We start from the raw sequence: 20784 nt of genomic DNA, 5'->3' as shown, positions 1-20784 counted from the left end.
CTGCTCTGCTCCGGCAGCCAGGAGCAAATCACTGCCGTGGATGCTGCTCTCTCCCGCCCTGCGAACACAGAGCAGGGTGGTGGGAACTTCCTTACATGGGGGAGCACCGGCATCCAAACTGTGACACCCCCATGACACTCCTTCCCTCGAGGAGGCTCTTACCTTCTAAACAGGGACGGCTGTTTTCTCGTAAAATCACTAAAAGGGAAGGAGAAAACTCTAAAGAGGCTCCTCCTGGCACTCACGTCCGTGAACCCGAATACTCTCTCAGTCCTCAAAGAGAGACCTGGAGAAGGAGACTTGCTGAAGCAAAGCCACAGGGGTCTCTGAGGTTTCCCTGGCCCCTCGCCCTCTCCTGCCTGCCTGATGTCAGCATCTCTCTGTGAGGTCACCACCTCCCCACCACCTTTGACCAATAGTCTGAGGTCCTGCAAAAGGCCTTTGTGATGTCACTGCCACACCCCTCCCTTGCTGGGCCAATGTCCTGCCCCTGGCCAGGCACTTTGGAGGTTTGAGCTACTCCCTGTGGATCACCCCACTCAAGGAGCGTTCGTTCTAGGCAGCAAGCCGGCTAGACAGGAAAACATCAGATGCTGCTCCCAATGCTACACTCAGTTTTTCAGAAATTAGTCGACTTTATTGCCAGAAGAGACCATTAGAGCATCTTATTTTACCCCCTGCATATCACAGGCCTCCTGTATGACACAATAGCTACTTTTGGGCAAACACATCCCAGAAAGGCATCTAGTCTTCATTAAAGGACATCAGGAGATGGAGATCCACCACTTTCCTTGGTAGCTTGTTCCTGTGATGAAACATCCTCGCTGTTGAATATTTGTGCCTTAGTTGTAATATGAATTTGTCTCTTCACCTTGCAGCCATTGGGTCTTGTTATGACTTTCTCTGCTAGACTCAAGAGCCCTTTAATACCCAATATTTTCTCTCCATTAAGGCCCTTCTAAACTTCAGTGAAGTCACCTTTCAATCTTCTTTTGATAAGCTAAACAGGGTGAGGTGTTTCAATAGCTCCCTAGAAGACATTTTTCTCCAGCCCTCAGAACATTTGGCGGCTCTTTGCTGCCCCAGCTCCAATTTCACAACATCTTTTTCAAATGAGGACACCAAAACTGGAGGCAGTATTCCAGTATCAGTCTCACTGATGCCGTGTCACCTCCTGTGACGTTATTGACATACTCTGTAACTCTATAGATCACCATTGGGACCACTGTTCTATATTTGCAGCCAATATGGTAGAAAGGTTGTCATGTAAGGGATCTACGGAGAGGTTCTGATTGGCTGATTATAATGATGCTATCTCTAGATGTGTATGATTTTTGTAGTTGACGTTATGAATATTGGGTCTATGCTGCCCATATTTCAAACTTGTGCTATGCTTCTGGGGAACACCCCAGCCAGACAAATTGGTGTCCGTTCTGCCTAGCCTGCTTGATGGCCCATTAAGGACCATCAGCTATACAATCGACCCATTGAGAGAAGGCAGATATCCCTTGTCACTCAGCAAGGTATGCAGGGACCTGCCTATGGACAGAACTCTAAGGTTTTTCTATGCCTTGTGCTGGATAGAGTGTCCTTGGGACAAAGAAAGCAAAGACCACATGGCAAGAGACTATACAAGGCTGATGCCTCGTCTCCATCTTGTCTTTAATCCTGCTCCATACCCCTGGAGGGACTTTGCTACAAACTGAAGGACAAACACACAAACCACAAACACACTCTAGGACTGAATGACCCATCTCAGCTGTGGATGGACTCCAGAGACTTGATTTGAACCTGCAGTTTCTTCCATCACTGCTAGAAGCCTGAACCAAGAACTTTGCCATTACTGAATGTGAAGGGTTAAAATCCATGTGCATTTTATATAACAACCTGGTCTATGGATTGTGCCAGCTCTTTTCCAGACCCAAAGTCCAGAGTATGGTCAAGGGACCAGAGGCCTAGCAAATCGTGATCAGCTAAGAGAAAGCTGGGATAAACAGAAAGCCTTGCTTGCTAAGATAGGCCTGGTCAGCAAATTGCCAGGTGTTGGAGCTGAGAACTAAATAATTGTGTCTTATTCAGAGTTGCAGATTGAACAAAGAATCCCTGTTCCTATTGTGTTAGTCTCTTCTGTAGGGAGACGTTCTTCCCACAGATCCAACCTTGAGTTTATGAGAAGTTGGCACATGTCAGTATAAGATATGGCATCCTTCTACCTCCCTTCCCAGGGACCATGTAATAAGTTTTTTTGGCAGAAGCGGGTTGTAGTGAAAGGAAGTTTGAGAAACTCCGGCATAGAGCATCTCCGTTAATTGAGTGACATAGACTCAACGTTTGAAATGTTGACTTGTCCTTAGCCGCTGAATACGTTTAGACTTGGTGCACTGTGGGTGATCTGACACTGAAAGTACAACCATGAAGATACCACACACCAGCCTTGCCTTGCTGGCAAGAATCAAGCCTCCACAGAAAGACATCCATGGTTTCCTAACCCAGCTCCCTAAGCTCTCAGCCACAACCACTTAAGACAGGGGCCTTTCTACACTATGGCTCTGTTCTCACTGAAGGGTCATTTCCAATGGTTTGCTCAGACCAGCTTCCCCAGCACACTCACTGCTGTGCAGCTCTGTACGTGTGGCCATGGCTGAACAGCAAGAATTCCTGCCCTTTTCCCTACTGGCTGGAGCATGGTTAGAGTGTGTTTGTGGTTAAAGATGTTGCTGTAGATTGTTCATTCCCTGCCTTGGCAATTCAGACAGTCCCTTTTCCTGTCATATCACCAGCACCTCTGTGATTCCAATAGCAGGGGCAGGTTTTCTCTGGGCACTGAGATTTTTCAGGGAGTTGGTGGCTCCTTTCTTTCCTCACCCTGGAGTAAACTCAGCTTTTTATTCCATCCTTGATGACTCATGGAATAACAACAGTAGCATGAAGAGGAGAGGGAATATCTCACTGCCAGGGGGGAGGGGGGAAGGTGGCTGCATCCCCTCTGTCTGACCATTGCCATTGCAGGAGAGAAGGTTTCAATGGAATCGAATGCCCTGGCTCAGACAAGAGACACAGGGAGGTTTTGCTGTTCATGGATCTATGCAAAGGAAATTGTGTTTCTGTGTGAAAATGGGGAGGGAAATGAAACACCCACATGGTGGTGCCTAAGGCAGAAGGGACCCCTAATGGATTAGAACAGGACACGTTCTCAAGCAGCATGTTTCTTACTTTGCCCATCTGTCAATTCTGATTATTATTGATGGAAATATTTTGCCATTGGGTCGTGTGTTTACACAGAAATTGACATTTACCAACAAACACGTAATTCTTCCAGTCCTGCCGAGTCTGCCACTGGTGAGTTTAGAGAGACACACTCACTCCTCCCACTCCCCATGCCAGGCCTGTGCTCTCCAGAGTGTCAACTTCCCACACAGCTGGGATTCTTCCCTGATCTCCCCTCAGAGCTCTGCCCCCCACCCAGTGGTGTAGCCAGGTTTTCAGCATAGGGGGAGCAAAAAACATAAAAAAGGTGCCCCCCCTTAACTCCCCCTCTGGCCACGCCCTCAGACCAGACCCTCCCTGGCTCACCTTCCCTCCTGCGCTGCCGCCTGTCCCCGGCTCCTGTCCCAGGGCTTGGGTGTGCCTGCACCGGGCCAGCAGGCGCCGCTTCCACGCCGGCCTGCCGCCCCGCGGCTCCTCCGGTTGTGTGGTGGGCAGTGCCGGCTGGCAGGCGCCACTTCCGTGCCTGCCTGCCAGCCTGATGGGAAGTGGCTGCTTCTGCTGAATCCTGCCAGCTATGCTACTGCCCCCACCCCCACTTCTGGGATCCCCTCTGAACACTGTCCAACTCCCCTGCTGGCAGGATCCCTTCCCATTCCTTTCATTTCCTGCCTCCCTTCTGAGCAAAAGCTCTGGACTGTTCCCACACTGGGAATTGAACCCAGGCCACCTGGCTGAAAATGAGGAATCCTGGCCACTGGCCCATATGGGACTTGAACAGTCACTAGTCCAATTACACATTCACATTTAAAAGTAGCCATTCAAAAAACTTCAAAAACAGACTTCAAAGAGAATCTGCAGAGTTATAATTTATTTGCAAACTTAACACCATTAATTTGAGCTTGAATAGGGACTGGGAGTGGCTGGCTCACCACAAAAGCAATTTTCCCTCTCTTGGTATTGACACCTCCCCATCAATTATTGGGAGTGAACCACATCCACCCTGACTGAATTGGCCTTCAACACTGGTTCTCCCCTTGTAAGGTAACTCCCTTCATGTCATGTTCCAATATATATTTATGCCTGTATCTGCAATTTTCACTCCATGCATCTGAAGAAGTGGGTTTTTGACCCACGAACGCTTATGCCCAAATAAATCTCTTAGTTCTTACGGTGCCACCAGACTCCTCGCTGTTTTCGTGAAATAAAAGCAAAACGCATTCTAAGCTGATCTTAACCCTTTCAGTGCCCTTACAAACTTAGATGCTTCTCACCACAGGCTGGCTGGTTGCTTTTCAGCCGGGGTCTCCCCTTTGATCAGCTCTTCAGTCGCTTGGTGTGGTGATGGCTGTAGGTGGAGGTGGAAGAGAGAGATAAAGCTTGGCGAATGTCTCTCCTTTTATCATGTCTTTCTTCCCCATTGGCTTTGTGGCCCTCTTCAGAGTCAGGTGAGCATCACTGCGTCTCTCCAAGCAAGGCTGAACAATTCCCCTCGTGTGGCCTCATGCAGGTGATGGCTGATTCCCCCAACTTACAGCATAGTGACAACCATACTGCACAATCAATGGTATACATCTATGGGTAGAGAAATGACTTTCAGCAGACCATATTCTTTCTCCTGGTACCTTACAAGTCATGCTCTATATGTAAGATCACGATTATATGAAAATGAGGAATATGGGGATTACAGCCCGCTACCCCAAAGGTCTAGAATGTCACACTGAGATTCTATTTTCATTTATGTAACCAACTTTGACCTCTCTGCCTAACACTTATAATCACTTACAATCTATCTTTCTGTAGTTAATAAACTTATTTTAATGTTTTATACTTACTTGTGAAATTGTCCAAAGTGCTTGGGAAAGCTGCTCAGATTAAAAAGGCTGGTGCATGTTCACATTCTTTTTGAGGAAGAGGTGAATTAATTAATGAGCTTGCACTTTTCAAGAGGTTTTGAGCAGTGTAAGATGGTACATTTCTGAGGTGCAAGGCTGAGGGCTGGGGAGATATGCTGGTGTCTCTCTATGTATAATTGAGGAGTGATTTACAGAACTTTCATGCCACTTAGTTGGGTGCATTGCTGCATGTTGTTGGTTGAGTGATCGCAGCACATGGAGGGGGTTTTGCTGCTTGTCACTAGTGCAGCATTGTAAGACACAGCCCAGGCTAGAGAGATAAGAGGACAGAGCAGTTCCACAGTTTGGGATTGTACCCCGCGCAGGGGCAGCTCTAGCGTTTTGGCTGCCCCAAGCAGTCATGCGCGGGAGGCGCCCCGGAGCCGCAGGAGCAGCAGTGGACCTCCCGTGGGTGGACGCGGCGGCTCCGCTTGAGCTGCCGCAGTCATGCCTGCGGGAGGTCCAGCCGAGCCGCGGGACGAGCGCCCCCTCCGCAGTCATGCCTGCGGGAGGTCCGGTCGTCCCGGGGCTCCGGTGGACCTCCCGCAGGCATGACTGCGGCAGGTCCGCCGGCCCAGCCTGCCGCCCCCCCTCGGCGGCAGGGGACGCCCCCTAGATTTGGCCGCCCTAGGCACCAGCTTGTTTTGCTGGTGCCTAGAGCCGCCCCTGACCCCGCGGATCCCACCACACAGAGATCCTGCTGTGACCAGCCGTGGTAATACTGTGCTTAGTGCTCTGCCTTGTAGCTTCAACAACTGCATATGCAAGATGAGTTTCAGTGACCTTGACCTTGTTTCCATGTTTATCCAAAGCCTCCTTTTGACACATGTCAGCAAAAAGACCCGTTTCTTTTGCAAACATTTGTATGGCTAGCCAGAGTCGGGCTTCTCTGTTAACAAAAAAGATTGACTAAAAGGTGACAAGAGGAGGCACGTTCAGCAATGCAGCACTGGATGCTGGATCCTGAATCTGCTCTTTATCCAGCAGCTCTCTTGGCAAGCTCTGCCATGGTGCCACGCTCTGGGACATCTCCCCTAACTGTTCCATTTTTCATCAACAATAACATGAAAGGTGAAAGGACAGTCATTCTCCATTTCCTGCAAGCCCTGCAGAGAACCCTCTAGAAGGGGCTCTGTGCACAGATAGCCTCAGCGAATTGCATGGGTGCCCAACACAGGCTCTCCTGTCACAGCAAATTGCAGCCGGAGCAACCTCCTTGCCAATGCCAATAGCCTTTTGATCAACTCCAGACTGAGGATTTGATTCTCTCCAACGCTCCGCTGGAAAGAAGTCTTTTCCTTCACAAGCAATTACTTGGATTGTCAAGGGAGGTGTCTTCTGTTTCCTAGAAGGACACAGGAAAATGTGAGCAAAGAGATGAAAGCTATAGAACAAGGCACCACTGGGAGTTAAACCCAGGATCTCCTGTTTACTAGACAGGTGCTTTAGCCAGTTAAGCCATGGTGCCTTCCCCAAGAAAGCATTTGCAACCACTACACTTGATAGTCCAAGACTACACCTTAAAATTCCAAAGTACAGACATTCCCCATTTCCTTCAAGCCACAGCTGAGTTGACAGAGGGCTTCTAACATGCACTTCTCCCACAAGCTGCTGTGATCAGATACTGATTAGTGCTCTGTGTTTCAGTCACAGCAGCTTCAGCTCAACTTGAGTCATGGTAACCTTTCCATCAGCTCCAGACTTACCATTTAACACTTTCCAAGACTTAGCTGCAAGGAAGGGTCTCTGTGTCTTGAACAAGCTCTTACAAGGATTATGCAGTGAGGTCTTTTCTTTTTATGAGAAGAAATAAAAGAAAGGAGCCTGACAGAAAAGCCAGGTTCTGCAAGGAGGAACTGTCAGGTCAAGCCAGGATCTCCTGGTGAGTAGGAAGGTTCTTCAGCCAGCTCTGCCCAAAGATTGCTATCTAGAGCCACTTCCCACAGAGACTGATTATGGTTACAGACCCATCCTGAAATTAGAGCAGGATATTTTAAAGCTTATTCTCACAATAAAGTAACACAATTCAGCCATGTCGGCACAGAGGACAAAGCACTCTGTCATTTCACAGTTATTGCTACTGATCTCACTGACAAACTTCCTTTTCTCGGGGCTGCTCCCAGCACTTTAGGGAGTTTTTCCTCTTCTCCCTTCCAGCTGTGGTTACGGGACTGCAGCAGCTCCCCAGGGCTGGCTTTGCTCTTTCACTTACATCCTTCTCTTCTTTGGCTGAAGTTGTGTTTGCCACCAGTTTAATCCATAGCTGAGACCTCAGGTACCAGCAGCTAGTTACAAAGGCTCAATTCCCATTGTCATCAGTGGCAGGTTATCCTGGGCTGTCAGGGCTGCAGGATTTGGCTCATGGTCAGTCAAGGTGCTACAGCAGCTACATTCTTACGTGGTGAGTCCTGCAGCCTATTACCAAACTGCTCTGCCATAGTCTGCAGGGGGCCTGACTTGCTGAGAATCTGGCAGAGAAGAGACCCTGGAGCAGAGAAGGAAAATGTCCTCAGCAGTCACAGCCGGCAGGCGCAGCAAAGACTGAGTATCAGACACACTTTTTCACCAGGACAGTAAATGTGCACAACCCCCTGATATATTCTCAGTTCACGCCCCCTCCCAAGGAAGCCCTATTCTGCTCTCTTACATTCTCATGGGAGGAGAGGGAAGATCCTCTCATGGGTAAATAACTGGTTACAAGGTAGGAATAAATGGTCAGGTTTCAAAATGCAGAGAGGTCAATAGTGGTGCCCCCCAGGGCCTCTGGGATAAGAGCTATTCAACATATTCATAAATGATCTGGAAAAAGGGGTAAACAGCGAGGTGGCAAAATTTGCAGATGATCCAAAACTACTCAGGAAAGTTAAGTCCAAAGCAGCCTGCGAAGAGTTGCAAAAAGAGCTCACAAAACTGGGTGAAAGGGCAACAAAATGGCAGATTTGTTGATAAATGCAAAGTGATGCACATTGGAAAACATAATCCCAACTCTACATATAAAATGACGAGGCCAAAAATAGCTGTTGCCACTCAAGAGAGGGATCTTGGAGTCACTGTGGATAGTTCTCTGAAAACATCCACTCAGTGTGCAACGATGGTCAAAAAAGCAAAGAGAATCTTGGGAATCATTGAGAAAGGGATAGAGAATAAGACTTATAGGCCCTTCTGCCAGTTGGTGTTGGCAGCAGCAAGGGCTGAGTTCAATGTCTAGGGGAGGAGAGCAGCAGAGACGCAGGAGGAGAGAGAGTCCTGAGAAGGAAGCAATGAGAGCAGAGTGCAAACCAACCAGCTGAGGGTCTCACAGGAGTCCTGCAATAACAGTAGCTCCAGGTCCCATCAGGGCTGCCCAGCGGGGTAAGTGGGGCAATTTGCCCTGGGCCCCGCAGGGGCCCCCACAAGAGTTTTTCGGGGCTCCTGGAGCGGGGTCCTTCACTAACTCCGGGGGCTCTGGAAAACTCTCGTGGGGCCTGGGCCCCCGGAGATTCTTCCTCTCCGGGTCTTCGGCGGCGGGGGATCCTTCATGAATGAAAGGTGACTTCATTGAAGTGTTGAAGGGCCTTAATGGAGAGAAAAGATTGGGTATGAAAGGGCTCTTTAATCTAGCAGAGAAAGGCATAACAAGACCCAATGGCTGGAAGGTGAAAAGAGACAAATTCATATTACAACTAAGGCACAAATATTCAACAGCGAGGATGATTCACCACAGGAACAAGCTACCAAGGAGAGTGGTGGATCCTCCATCTCTTGATGTCATTCAATGAAGACTAGATGCCTTTCTGGGATGTGTTTGCTCCAAAAGTAGCTATTGTGTCATAAAGGAGGCCTGTGATATGCAGGGGGTCAGATTAAATGCTCTAATGGTCTCTTCTGGCCATAAAGTCGACTAATTTCTGAAAAACTGAGTGTAGCATTGGGAGCAGCGTCTGATGTTTTCCTGTCTAACCGGCTTGCTGCCTAGAACGAACGCTCCTTGAGTGGGGTGATCCACAGGGAGTAGCTCAAACCTCCAAAGTGCCTGGCCAGGTGCAGGACATTAGCACAGCAAGGGAGGGGTGTGGCAGTGACATCACAAAGGCCTTTTGCAGGACCTCAGACTATTGGCCAAAGGTGGTGGGGAGGTGGTGACCTCACAGAGAGATGCTGACATCAGCCAGGCAGGACAGGGGTGAGGGGCCAGGGAAACCTCAGAGACCCCTGTGGCTTTGCTTCAGCAAGTCTCCTTCTCCAGGTCTCTCTTTGAGGACTGAGAGAGTATTCGGGTTCATGGACATGAGCGCCAGGAGGAACCTCTTTTGAGTATTCTCCTTCCCTTTTAGTGATTTTACGAGAAAACAGCCATCCCTGTTTAGAAAGTAAGAGCCTCCTCGAGGGAAGAGGTGTCATGGGGGTATCACAGTTCAGATGCCGGTGCCCCCCCGCACCATGTAAGGAAGTTCCCACCACCCTGCTCTGTGTTCGCTGTGCGGGAGAGAGCAGCATCCACGGCAGTGATTTGCTCCTGGCTGCCGGAGCAGAGCAGCAGGCTCAGCTGTCAGAACTTCCCAGAGCTATGAAAGGGGGGGGCCCATGGCTCTGTAGCAGGAATGCAGGGCAGGCGAGTTCAAAGCGGGCATTGTGGGATACTGGAGGAGGCCAGTTATGGTGATATAATGAACAGCAGCCTCTACAGTGACACTCTCTCACTTTCAGTTTGCTGCAAAAAGCTCCAGACTGCTCATCGAATTCGTTTTATTTTGTCACCTAAACAGGGCAGTGTTGTCACCAGACGTGGCATTGCAGTGTGTACACCAGCCACAAGTTGGTGACCGAGGGAGCGTTGTGTGTTTTTCACACACCTGAGCAATATAATTCTGCTGAAACAACTTTGTAGTGCAGACCTGGCCAAAGATTCACTCACACACAACTTGTAAGGGAAACATCACCTGCTCCTCTGCTTTGCAGAATCCAAACACAAGCAAAGCTTGTCAGGCCCCGGTGGAGATGGCAGGGAGTCAGGTGTGGGCAGACACTGTATTTTAGCTACCAGCAGGCACTATGGTTTAGCTGGCTAAAGCATCTGTTTCGTAAATAACAGATCCTGGGTTTAACTCCCAGTGGTGCCTTCTTGACTGGTTGTTGGGGCACCTGCTATTGGCTACTGTCAGAAGACAAGATTCAGAGCTAGATGGACCTTTGGTCTGGCCCACTGTGGTTTTTCTTATGGTTTAAATAACACTCACAGGCACTGATAATAGAGTTACTGAAAGTTTGGGAGTTAAGAGCGGGTAGGTCAGTGGTCCAGTCCCCACACACATGACCCCTGTCTCCCTCTGGGACAGGGGCAGATCTGAGCTCTCACCCAAATGCTCATTGTGGCTGCTAGAATCTGTGGGCAGCTCGTTTAGTTTACGCCAAACGTTGAGTCCTGCTTTGTGCACCGTGTGTGAGAATGAAAATCCTAAACCGCCCTTTGAAATAACGAATGCAGCAGGACGTGTTATTGTCCCTGCCCCAAAGCAGACAGACCAATGGAGAAATGCCGTCGAGTCCAAGGTAATACTCCACTGTCATTTTACCTTTTTTGCTGGCTAAACTCCTTCTTATCTGCCCGGCCCAGGCTGTCCTCTGCCTCAGCTGCTGCTCCCGGCCTGCTCTAGAGTCAAACACGCAGGGCCCCCAGGGGAACAGAGGCTGGGACAGGGCAGCAGCCTGGGCTGGGCTGGGAAGATGCTGGGAGTTCTCGTTCCCTGAAAACTGGCCTGGCTCCCTTCTCAACAGCAAACAAATCAATTCCATGTCCCCTCCCCAGAAAAACCAGCCTGGAGCCAAGGGCAGCAGGGGACGATTCCCTCCAGTTCCCACCAAGGCAGGAGAGAACCCAGGGTGTTTCTAGCAGAGCTTATGGAACTGACATGGGGAAACCAGCCTTTAACAACAGGCAGTTCCAGTTTAAGCTCAGTGTTTTTAACAATTTCTACAACATTAAATAACCCTTTAATCGTATTGTCACCTTCCATAAAATTGCTTCAGTCTCCTAAGTGCCCAACTAAACATCTCTTCAAATCCAAGGAAGTGGAGATCAGTCAATGTTCAGAGTCATCCCACAGAAAAGAACCATGTTGTGGTACTTACTGGCCCCATCATGTGGCCATCACCTTTCCCTCCTCCTCCAGAGTCAGAATGTGATCAGCTCCCACTGAGGGGGAGCAACACCCCTGCCTTGGTCTCTATGCCAGAGCTCCTATCAGCTCAGTGTCCTTCCCACAAGAGTTGGCTGCTGAGAGGGTTGCAATGGGGTAAATGAAGGCAGAGGAGGATTGTTCCTGCTGGGTTTTCTTTGTGTTGCTCTGTGATCCTGCTGGAGGAAGCATCATTTATGTTTGTTTCAGTGGCTTGGGTTGGTCTCAGGTTGTGACCCTGAGAACAGGGATTCCTGCACTTTCTGCTCTTAGCCCCTCAGGGAGTGGACAATGGAGCAGCTTCAGAAATGGGATAGAAAGTAGCCTAAGAAAGTGTAACATAAGTGAAAAGAAAAACAGTATCATTACCTCCCTGATGGTCTAGTGGTTAGGATTTGGCACTTTCACTGCCAAGGCCTGGGTTCAATTCCCAGTCAGGGAAAAGTGACTTTAAACCAAAAATACTCCAGTTATTCTTCACTTGCAGTGTAAACAAATCTGTAGTATTTTCCTGATTCCCCCCATCTTCCCAGTGTCTCCATGGCAGGGCTGGCTCCAGGCACCAGCACAGCAAGCAGGTCCCTGGGGCTGTCAATGGAAAGGGGAGGCTTCAGCCTTCTCAGTCCCTCTCGGAGGGAAGGACTTGCTGCCAAAAGTGGCAGAGGTAGAGCTGCCGCTGACTGCAGCTTTTTTATTTATTTTTTTCCGCTTGGGGTGGCAAAAACACTGGAACTGGCCCTGCTCCAGGGAAGACAATTTGTTAAATCCCAGATGAGTGGAGTTAAATCAGTTCTCAGCCTGAGTCCTTAGGTCTTAATCCTGAGGATATTGTCCCATCATGGGGCCATTTCCCGCCTCTCTTTCCTAGGGAAGCACAATTTTCCTTGCACAGACACAGGAACAGCAAGATCTTTCTCTGTCCCTTGTGCAAAGCAGGGGGCCAAATTCCATGGAAACAATGGACAAGCAGGGGGCCCTGGGCACATCCAGCCCTGGCCGTGAGATGTTCCCTCCCCTCTTTCTTTATGCCCCTGTTGTTATTTCATGGATGGTCTGGGATGGGGGAAAAGCTGAGTTCACTCCAGGTGGAGGGGAAAAAGGACCCTGAAAATCTCAGGCCCCAACCCCTGCTACCAGGATCACTGAGGTGCTGGGAATCTGCATGGGAAAGGGACTGGTTGAATTATCAAGGTGGGGAATGAATAACAATTTACAACTAGATCCACCTCATTAACCACTGACACAGGCTAATCCTGCCGCAGATAGAAGGGAAACTGGGAGTGATTCTTTGCTGTGCAGCCATGGAAACAGTGACCCAATTGCACCGCAGTGAATGTGCTGGGGAAAGCTGGACTTCACAGGCAGGTGGAAAGAGCTGATCCTAGAAACACCTGGAGCTCCCCACAGCACTTCTGCCACCAGGGTCAGGTGCTGAGTGACTCACAGTGCCCCCCTCCCCCCAACACATTACCTTCCAGCACGGGGTGGCAGCACCCCCCACCCAATGCAGGGGAGAGGGCTGAGTGTATCTCTGCACCCTGAGTCCAGAGCACCCACTCTCTCTGCCCCACACATCGAATCTGGCCCTGCTGCAAAGTGACCCTAAGAAGCAGCAGCCTCCAGGACAGCAGATTTGGCCTCAGAGCAGGGAATGCGTCCCTCACGCTGCTTTTAGGCCACTAGGTGCTCTGGAAACAGGAGGGCTCTGAGTGCAACTTATAGCACACATGGCTCATCTGGAGATGTAGCTCAGTGGTAGAGCGTATGTTTTACATGTATAAGGTCCTGTGTTCAGTCCCCAGCATCTCCAGGTTCTTTTCACGCTGCTGCTTTGCTCATGCCCAGCTGGGATGTGGCCCAGCAGTCTCCCTGCAGGAGTTTTAATCCTGCTCAGTGAGGGGCAAGTGCCAATTGCATGGAAGGTCGGGGGGGGGTTCTGCTCCTAAGTCACCTCGGTACATGTAAGATTCCCACCAGCTGTGCTGCTTGGGACAAGGGTAGATGAGAAGGGCGAATCCTCCAGCACTGGAGGGAAAGGTCCCATCTGCACAGAGTGAGAGGCAAGGAAACAGAGGGGCAGTCAGTGCTCAGAGAGGAGAGAGGTCAGTGATTTACACCCAACAGGGGACACTGTCTTTTTGAGTATCACAGGGGTAGCTGTGTTAGTCTGGATCTGTAAAAAGCAACAAAGAGTCCTGTGGCACCTTATAGACTGACTGACGTACAGGAGCATAAGCTTTCGTGGGTGAATCCCCACTTCGTCAGATGAATGGAGTGGGAATTCTGTGCCTGGCCTGCCAACTACAAAAGCAATTTCTCCTCCCTTGATGCTCACACCTCAACTGCTAGAAGAGGGCCTCATCCTCCCTGATTGAACTAACCTCCTTATCTCTAGACTGATTCTTGCCTGCATATTTATACCTGCCCCTGCAAATTTCCATTACATTCATCTGACGAAGTGGGGATTCACCCATGAAAGCTTATGCTCCAATACGTCTGTTTCTCTGTAAGGTGCCACAGGACTCTTTGTCTTTTTGAGGCGAGTGCAGCTTGCTTGGGATGGTGCTGACGATGGATAGAAAAAAGGCTGGAGTCAATGACTGATGAGACCACAGAAGAGGAAGGGGAATGGCAGCCCCACAGAAGGTCCTGGGTGCTCAGATGCCCCAGTTATTGCACCCTGGCCTGTCACAGAGAGAGAGAAAAGACCCAGTGGGACCCAGCCCCCCTACAGTGATCCCATGGACAAGAACCTGGCTGGGAGTGGGGTGAAGGTTCCCTCTGGGCAAAGGGGAGCTGAAACCCCTCAGTGTCCTGGAGTTTAAGCAATGGAAGCTTCAAACCCTGCAGGGGTCTGGGCTGAGGTGCATCAGCAGAAGGTTGGGCTGGACGGGGCGGCAGGTTTGGATAATTTTTGGTGGTGCCCAGAATGGGACCAAGTCCTGCCCCACCCCCCCACACACACACCTGCCTAAGGCTCTGGGGGGGAGTTTGGGTGAGGGAGGGAGAGGGGCTGGGCTCTGGGAGAGAGTTGGGTGCAGGGTCTGGGCTCAGTCAGGGGTTGGGGTGCAGGAGGATGTGTGGGGGGACAGGGGCTTGGAAGAGGTTTGGGTGTGAGGTCTGGGTTGGGGCAGGGGGTTGGGGGTGCAGGAGATGGTGAGGGGTGCAGCATTTACCTCGGGCATCTCCCGAAAGCAACCTGCACCCCACCCCACCCCACCCCGGCAGCAGCCCCTAAGCGGGAGGGCCGGGGGTGTGTCTGTGCACCGCTGCCCGCAGACTTCACCCCCGCAGCTCCCATTGCCACAGTTGACAGAGTTGGCACTCAAGGAGGGAGCAGCGCATAGAGACCCCCCCACCCCAGCCCAGGGACCGCAGGGATGTGCCAGGCATTTCCGGGAGTGGCGTGCCACACGGAGCGAGGGCGGGCAGGAAAGTGCCTTAGTCCCCTTGTGCTGCTGGCGGTGGTGGCAGGGGTCCCCAGGCCCTTTTAAATTGCCCATGGGGGACAGGCAGGACCAGGGAGCGGGACACTCCCAAGGGCGTAACATTGCTTTGCACAAGGATAAATCTTGGAACAGGAAACAAATGAAATGGCGGCAGAACCTAAGGAATTAAAAGCCTCTGGATTCTTGTGTGTGCACTGACTCCGAACGGAAACTGTAATTTGACTCGCTTTGTGTCTGCAGCTGGTAAAATATCAAGGCAAAATCATTCCAGTGATTGTGACCCTGGGATTGAGGAGGCTTTGGTCTTATTAAAATGTAACTAGCATGTTACACTTGTGTTTTTAAAGGTGGCTTCCCCAAGCAATATCGAGTTGTTCTTCCCACAGCTGGCTGATGGGGGGCAGCAGGGGATCGCCTCAATCTGAGGGAATCTCTCTGGGTCCCACTGTTAGTTCTCCATCCTGTCTCCCCCTAACCACACACACCCCTCCCCACCCCAGTATCAGTGTTTTGGAGCGACCCCTCCCTCCCTTGATGGGATACAGACTCTGTGACAGAGACTGACTGGGGCTCCTCTCTGCACGGCCCCAATGAGGAAGGAAAGAGACTGGCGGGGGTGGGGGGGCGCAGAGAAGATGGGCAGAAGGAGTCAAATGGGGCTAAACAAGAATCGAGGAGATTTTCTTCCTGTTAAAATGTCCTGGAGTCTTATGGCTGAAAAAACGCATCTTGAGTTAGGTTTGATGGATCAGCCTGACAGTCGCCAGGCAAAGGTGTGACCCACAGAGACTAACTGCCTGCTTCCCAGCTTTGTCTAAGAAGCACCTGCAGTGGTGCAACTGGTTAGCGCAGAGGGGGATACTGCTGGGGTTATGAGTTCAACCCTTATCTGGCGCCCTGGTTTCTATTACCTGTGTAGTTTCCCCAACTTGCTTTGCTTAATTCACATGGAAAGTGCCCTACTAGGAAAAGGAGAGTAAGTTCTAAAAGGTGGCAGTAGGTGCACAGCTTGGAAACATCCCCCCTGTGCTGCCATTAGTTCCAGTAGATTGTTCACTGGCAGGGCAAACTGATTTCTTTGCTGCTGTGAAAGCTGACAGGAAAAGTCTCTGGTCACCAGAGCTCCCTGCTTCTTCCAGCACATCCCTGGCTCCTTCCCTGCCCCAGACACTGCTGTAGAAGGGTCCTATATGCACTGAGCCTAAAGTTTTTCCAAGCCTTCTTAGCGCAGTTGGCAGCGTGTCAGTCTCATAATCTGAAGGGCCTGAGGTCAAACCTCAGAGAAGATGAGGTTTTTTGCTCCCTGCTTTTCTAGGGCATTAACTTTTTCTTCTATGTGGAGTTTTTATTCTCCATAGAGCAAAATAAAACAAAAACATGCAAGTCTAAGCCTAATACAGATAAAAATCTCATCCTCAGAGATCTTCCAATAAACTTCTTTTGCAGACTAGACTTATTTCTAGTCTGGGCCCAATCTTTTCACCTGGTATAGTCCGTGTTCCAGCTCAGGTGGTAGCTAAGGGATTTCTCATGACTGCAGACACCTTTCTTCTGTTTCTCCCCCTTATACAGCTTTGGTACAAGGCAGGAATCTTTCATCTCTCTCCTGGGGAAAAGCCCCAGGTTTAAGATGGATTCCTGTACTGGGGGACATGGTCATATGTCCTGTGAGACCCCAAGCCTTCATTCTTCCTGGCCTGACTCACAGATGGTGCAGGACAGAGCCATCTCCAGTCAATTGTCCTAGTTAATGGGAGCATTCAAGAGTCCAAACCACTATTAATGGCCCACACTTTGCATCATTACAACAGGACCTCAGAGTTATAGTTCATATTTCTAGTTTCCGATACAAGAATGATCGGTTCATACAAATAGGATGAACACACACAGTAGATTATAAGCTTTTTAATGATACTGTACAAGAGAACTTTTGCATGAAGCATGTTCCAGTTACATTATAGTCACACTCATTAGCATATTTTCATAAAATCACACGGAGTGCAACGTCACAGCAGGGAAAGGGTTTTCCTGCGGCACCTGGGAGCAGTTGAGTTTCATGTTCAGGCTGTGGTATGAGTTCCTCCAGGTTTCTCGTAAGCACACAGGGACCTTAGCGGGTGCTCTCGATACAGGAATGGCCCAGACATGATAAAGTGATGGGGATTGCATTTCCCTTTTTTATATTTGTATTTCCAATGACATTTCTGTTTGTGATTCATTTTGCTTTGTATAACTGTGTTTTCTCCTTATTTTGATATTTAACAGGCTAACTAACAGCTAATAACGCGAGACTTCCAAGCAGGGCCTGGGCGAGTGGAAAAGAACTGTAAGAGATGCTGGTTTTCGACCTTGTGTTAGATAAGAATAGAATGCAGACTGTAGCAGAAATTGCTGAGAGAAGTAAGAGATCAGAAAGGAATATGTACAAAATACAGTAATGAGCAACAACTGCATGACACAAAAGGTATAAATGCTTGCCTGAACTGTTTATCTAACCGAGACCTACCTCAGGAGGGGAAACTCTGCCCATGTGGACTCTCCCGACTAACTGCAGTTGCTCAAAATAAACTGCATAATATAATAACATTTAACATCCCTGTGGTGGGAAGAACATCTCAATAGCCCAACACTGTGGCATTTAATTTCAAAAAGGGGAACTATGCAAAAATGAGGGGGTTAGTTAAACAGAAATTAAAAGGTCCAGTGACTAAAGTGAAATCCCTGCAAGCTGCATGGACGCTTTTTAAAGACACCATAATAGAGGACTGTAACGGCTTGGGACTCACCACCTGACCCCTCCCACTGGTGACTCCGGGAATTAGCTCTGTCCAGTGGAGCGCCCCCTCCTGGTGGTGTCCCGTCCGTCGTTCTGCCCTCTGTTGCTGTCTTTGGACCCGCGTTGCTGCCTGCTCTTCGAGGCCACTGCTCTCTGGCAGTGCCCCTTAGTCCATCTGCATCCCCTTCCGGGGGTTGGTGATCAGCAGTCCTACACCCCAGCCACTCTGTCCAACCGCCCTCTGAGTCCAATCCCTCTTGTCAGGGATCTGGGGTAGTACAATGGCCGCTCCCTATGGCCATTGGCTGGGTGTACTGCAAGGAGGAAGGGGGGGGCAGGCCCGCCCTCTACTCTGAGTCCCGGCCCAGGGACCCTCTGGCCTCAGCCTCGCTGTCCTTCTCTCCCCTCCGCTGTCTGTTTTCCTGGGCCGCTTCCCCTATGGCCCCTTGCACCCACTAGGCCCTTCCCTTCAGGGCCTGCAGCCTGGCAGGCTACGGGCTCAAGCTCTCTAGCCTCCCCGAGCCCAGGCCAGGCCAGCACTGCGCTGTCCGCGGTGCTCGTCTCCACCCTTGGAGACTGACCTTCCCCTCCCAAAGGCCAGGGACAGACTGACTGCTCACTTTCTGCGCAGCCTTTATATATGTCTGAGCCTGGCACGGATTGGCTGTCTCCAAACTGGGCCCTGATTGGCTCACAATAAGCTCTTTTCTGATTGGCTCCCTGTCTGCGCAGGCACCCTGGCCTGCCGCAGCCCACTCACAGGGAGTGGAACAGTACGCCCACTACACAGACCAACTTAAATGTATCCTCCAAATTAAAAACATAGTAAAAGAACTAAAATGAGCCACCGGGCTTAGCAACCATGTAAAAGAAGCAATGAGAGATAAAAGGCATCTTTTAAAAGTGGAAGTCAAACCCTAGTGAGGTAAATAGAAAGGAGCATAAGCACTGCCAAATTAAGTGAAAAATTTAATAAGAAAAGCCAAAGAGGAGTTTGAAGAACGGCTAGCCAAAAACTCACAAGGTAATAAAATGTTTTTTAAGTATATCAGAAGCAGAAAGCCTGCTAAACAACCAGTGGGGCCCCTTGATGATCGAGATACAAAAGGAGCGCTTAAAGATGATAAAGCCATTGAGGAGAAACTAAATAGATTCTGTGTGTCAGTCTTCACGGCTGAGGATGTTAGGGAGATTCCCAAACCTGAGCTGGCTTTTGTAGGTGACAAATCTGAGGAACTGTCACAGACTGAAGTGTCACTAGAGGAGGTTTTGGAATTCATTGATAAACTCAACATTAACAAGTCACCGGGACCAGATGGCATTCACCCAAGAGTTCTGAAATAACTCAAATGTGAAGTTGCAGAACTATTAACTATGGTTTGTAACCTGTCCTTTAAATTGGCTTCTGTACCCAATGACTGGAAGATAGCTAATGTAACGTCAATATTTAGAAAGCGCTCTAGAGGTGATCCCGGCAATTACAGACCAGTAAGTCTAACGTCAGTACTGGGGAAATTAGTTGAAACAACAAATAGAATAAAAAATTGTCAGACACATAGAAGAACATAAATTGTTGGGCAAAAGTCAACATGGTTTCTGTAAAGGGAAATTGTATCTTACTAATCTATTAGAGTTCTTTGAAGGGATCAACAAACATGTGGACAAGGGAGATCCAGTGGACATAGTGTACTTAGATTTCCAGAAAGCCTTTGACAAGGTCCCTCACCAAAGGCTGTTACGTAGATTAAGTTGTCATGGGATAAAAGGGAAGGTCCTTTCATGGATTGAGAACTGGTTAAAAGACAGGGAACAAAGGGTAGGAATTAATGGTAAATTCTCAGAATGGAGAGGGATAACTAGTGGTGTTCCCCAAGGGTCAGTCCGAGGACCAATCCTATTCACCTTATTCATAAATGATCTGGAGAAAGGGGTAAAAAGTGAGGTGGCAAAGTTTGCAGATGACACTAAATTGCTCAAGATAGTTAAGACCAAACGAGACTGTGAAGAACTTCAAAAAGAGCTCACAAAACTAAGTGATTGAACAACAAAATGGCAAATGAAATTTAATGTGGATAAATGTAATGTAATGCACATTGGAAAAAATAACCCCAATTATACATACAATATAATGGGGGCTAATTTAGCTACAACAAATCAGGAAAAAGATCTTGGAGTCATCATGGATAGTTCTCTGAAGATGTCCACGCAGTGTGCAGAGGCAATCAAAAAAGCAATCAGGATGTTAGGAATCATTAAAAAGGGGATAGAGAATAAGACGGAGGATATATTATTGCCCTTACATAACTCCATGGTACACCAACATCTTGAATACTACTTATAGATGTGGTCTCCTCATCTCAAAAAGATATACTGGCATTAGAAAAGGTTCAGAGAAGGGCAATTAAAATGATTAGGGGTTTGGAATCATAAGAGGAGAGATTAAAGAGGCTAGGACTTTTCAGCTTGGAAAAGAGGAGACTAAGGGAGAATATGATAGAGGTATATAAAATCATGAGTGATGTGGAGAAAGCAGATAAGGAAAAGCTATTTACTTACTCCCATAATACAAGAACTAGGGGCCACCAAATGAAATTAATAGGCAGCAGGTTTAAAACAAATAAAAGGAAGTTCTTCTTCACGCAGCGCACAGTCAACTTGTGGAACTCCTTGCCTGAGGAGGTTGTGAAGGCTAGGACTATAACAGGGTTTAAAAGAGAACTGGATACATTCATGGAGGTTAAGTCCATTAATGGCTATTAGCTAGGATGGGTAAGGAATGGTGTCCCTAGCCTCTGTTTGTCAGAGGGTGGAGATGGATGGCAGGAGAGAGATCACTTGATCGTTACCTGTTAGGTTCACTCCCTGGGCTGCTTCTGCTCTACAACTATAATTGTCTTTTTACACCAAGATCACTAACTTGCGCAGCCAATTCCATGTACAGTCCTAGTGGATGTAAGACACAGGTAGCTTTTGCCTCAGGGTAGCTTGTTGGCATCAACCCTCTCTCCCCGACCTGGAGCTGATGAACATTCCTGGCTGGAGGGACACATGCTCCTGCGAGTCAAAAGGAAAGGAGCTGATAGAAAAGATCACAGGACTGACCCCCAAAGAAGGATGAGCTGTAAAAGGCAGAAGGAGGCAACTCATCTGGGGGAGCTGAGAGACCACGGTGAAGATGGTGCAAAGATCACTATATTGGAATTAGCAAATGTGATTTGTTTAAAAACAAATCTTTGGCCAGCCCTAATCAAGGCATTTCTCACAGTTCTCTCCCATTTGGATTTTCTGATATCTAATACCTCTGA

At 49.0% G+C, this 20784-nt stretch overlaps 3 non-coding genes across 3 annotated transcripts; 2 read left to right on the top strand and 1 right to left on the bottom strand.

Moving 5' to 3' along the window:
* Positions 1 to 6493: 6493 nt before the first annotated feature.
* TRNAT-AGU lies at positions 6494 to 6567 on the bottom strand. The gene has a single exon. It is a non-coding gene; the product is annotated as a tRNA-Thr (tRNA).
* A 5057-nt stretch (positions 6568 to 11624) lies between these two features.
* TRNAE-UUC lies at positions 11625 to 11696 on the top strand. The gene has a single exon. It is a non-coding gene; the product is annotated as a tRNA-Glu (tRNA).
* Positions 11697 to 12992: 1296 nt separating this feature from the next.
* Positions 12993 to 13064, top strand: TRNAV-UAC. The gene has a single exon. It is a non-coding gene; the product is annotated as a tRNA-Val (tRNA).
* Positions 13065 to 20784: the final 7720 nt, after the last annotated feature.

This window comes from Mauremys reevesii, linkage group 17 (genome assembly GCF_016161935.1).
Source record: "Mauremys reevesii isolate NIE-2019 linkage group 17, ASM1616193v1, whole genome shotgun sequence".
Taxonomy (NCBI): domain Eukaryota; kingdom Metazoa; phylum Chordata; order Testudines; family Geoemydidae; genus Mauremys; species Mauremys reevesii.
This window is presented reverse-complemented; position numbering and strand designations above follow the sequence as displayed.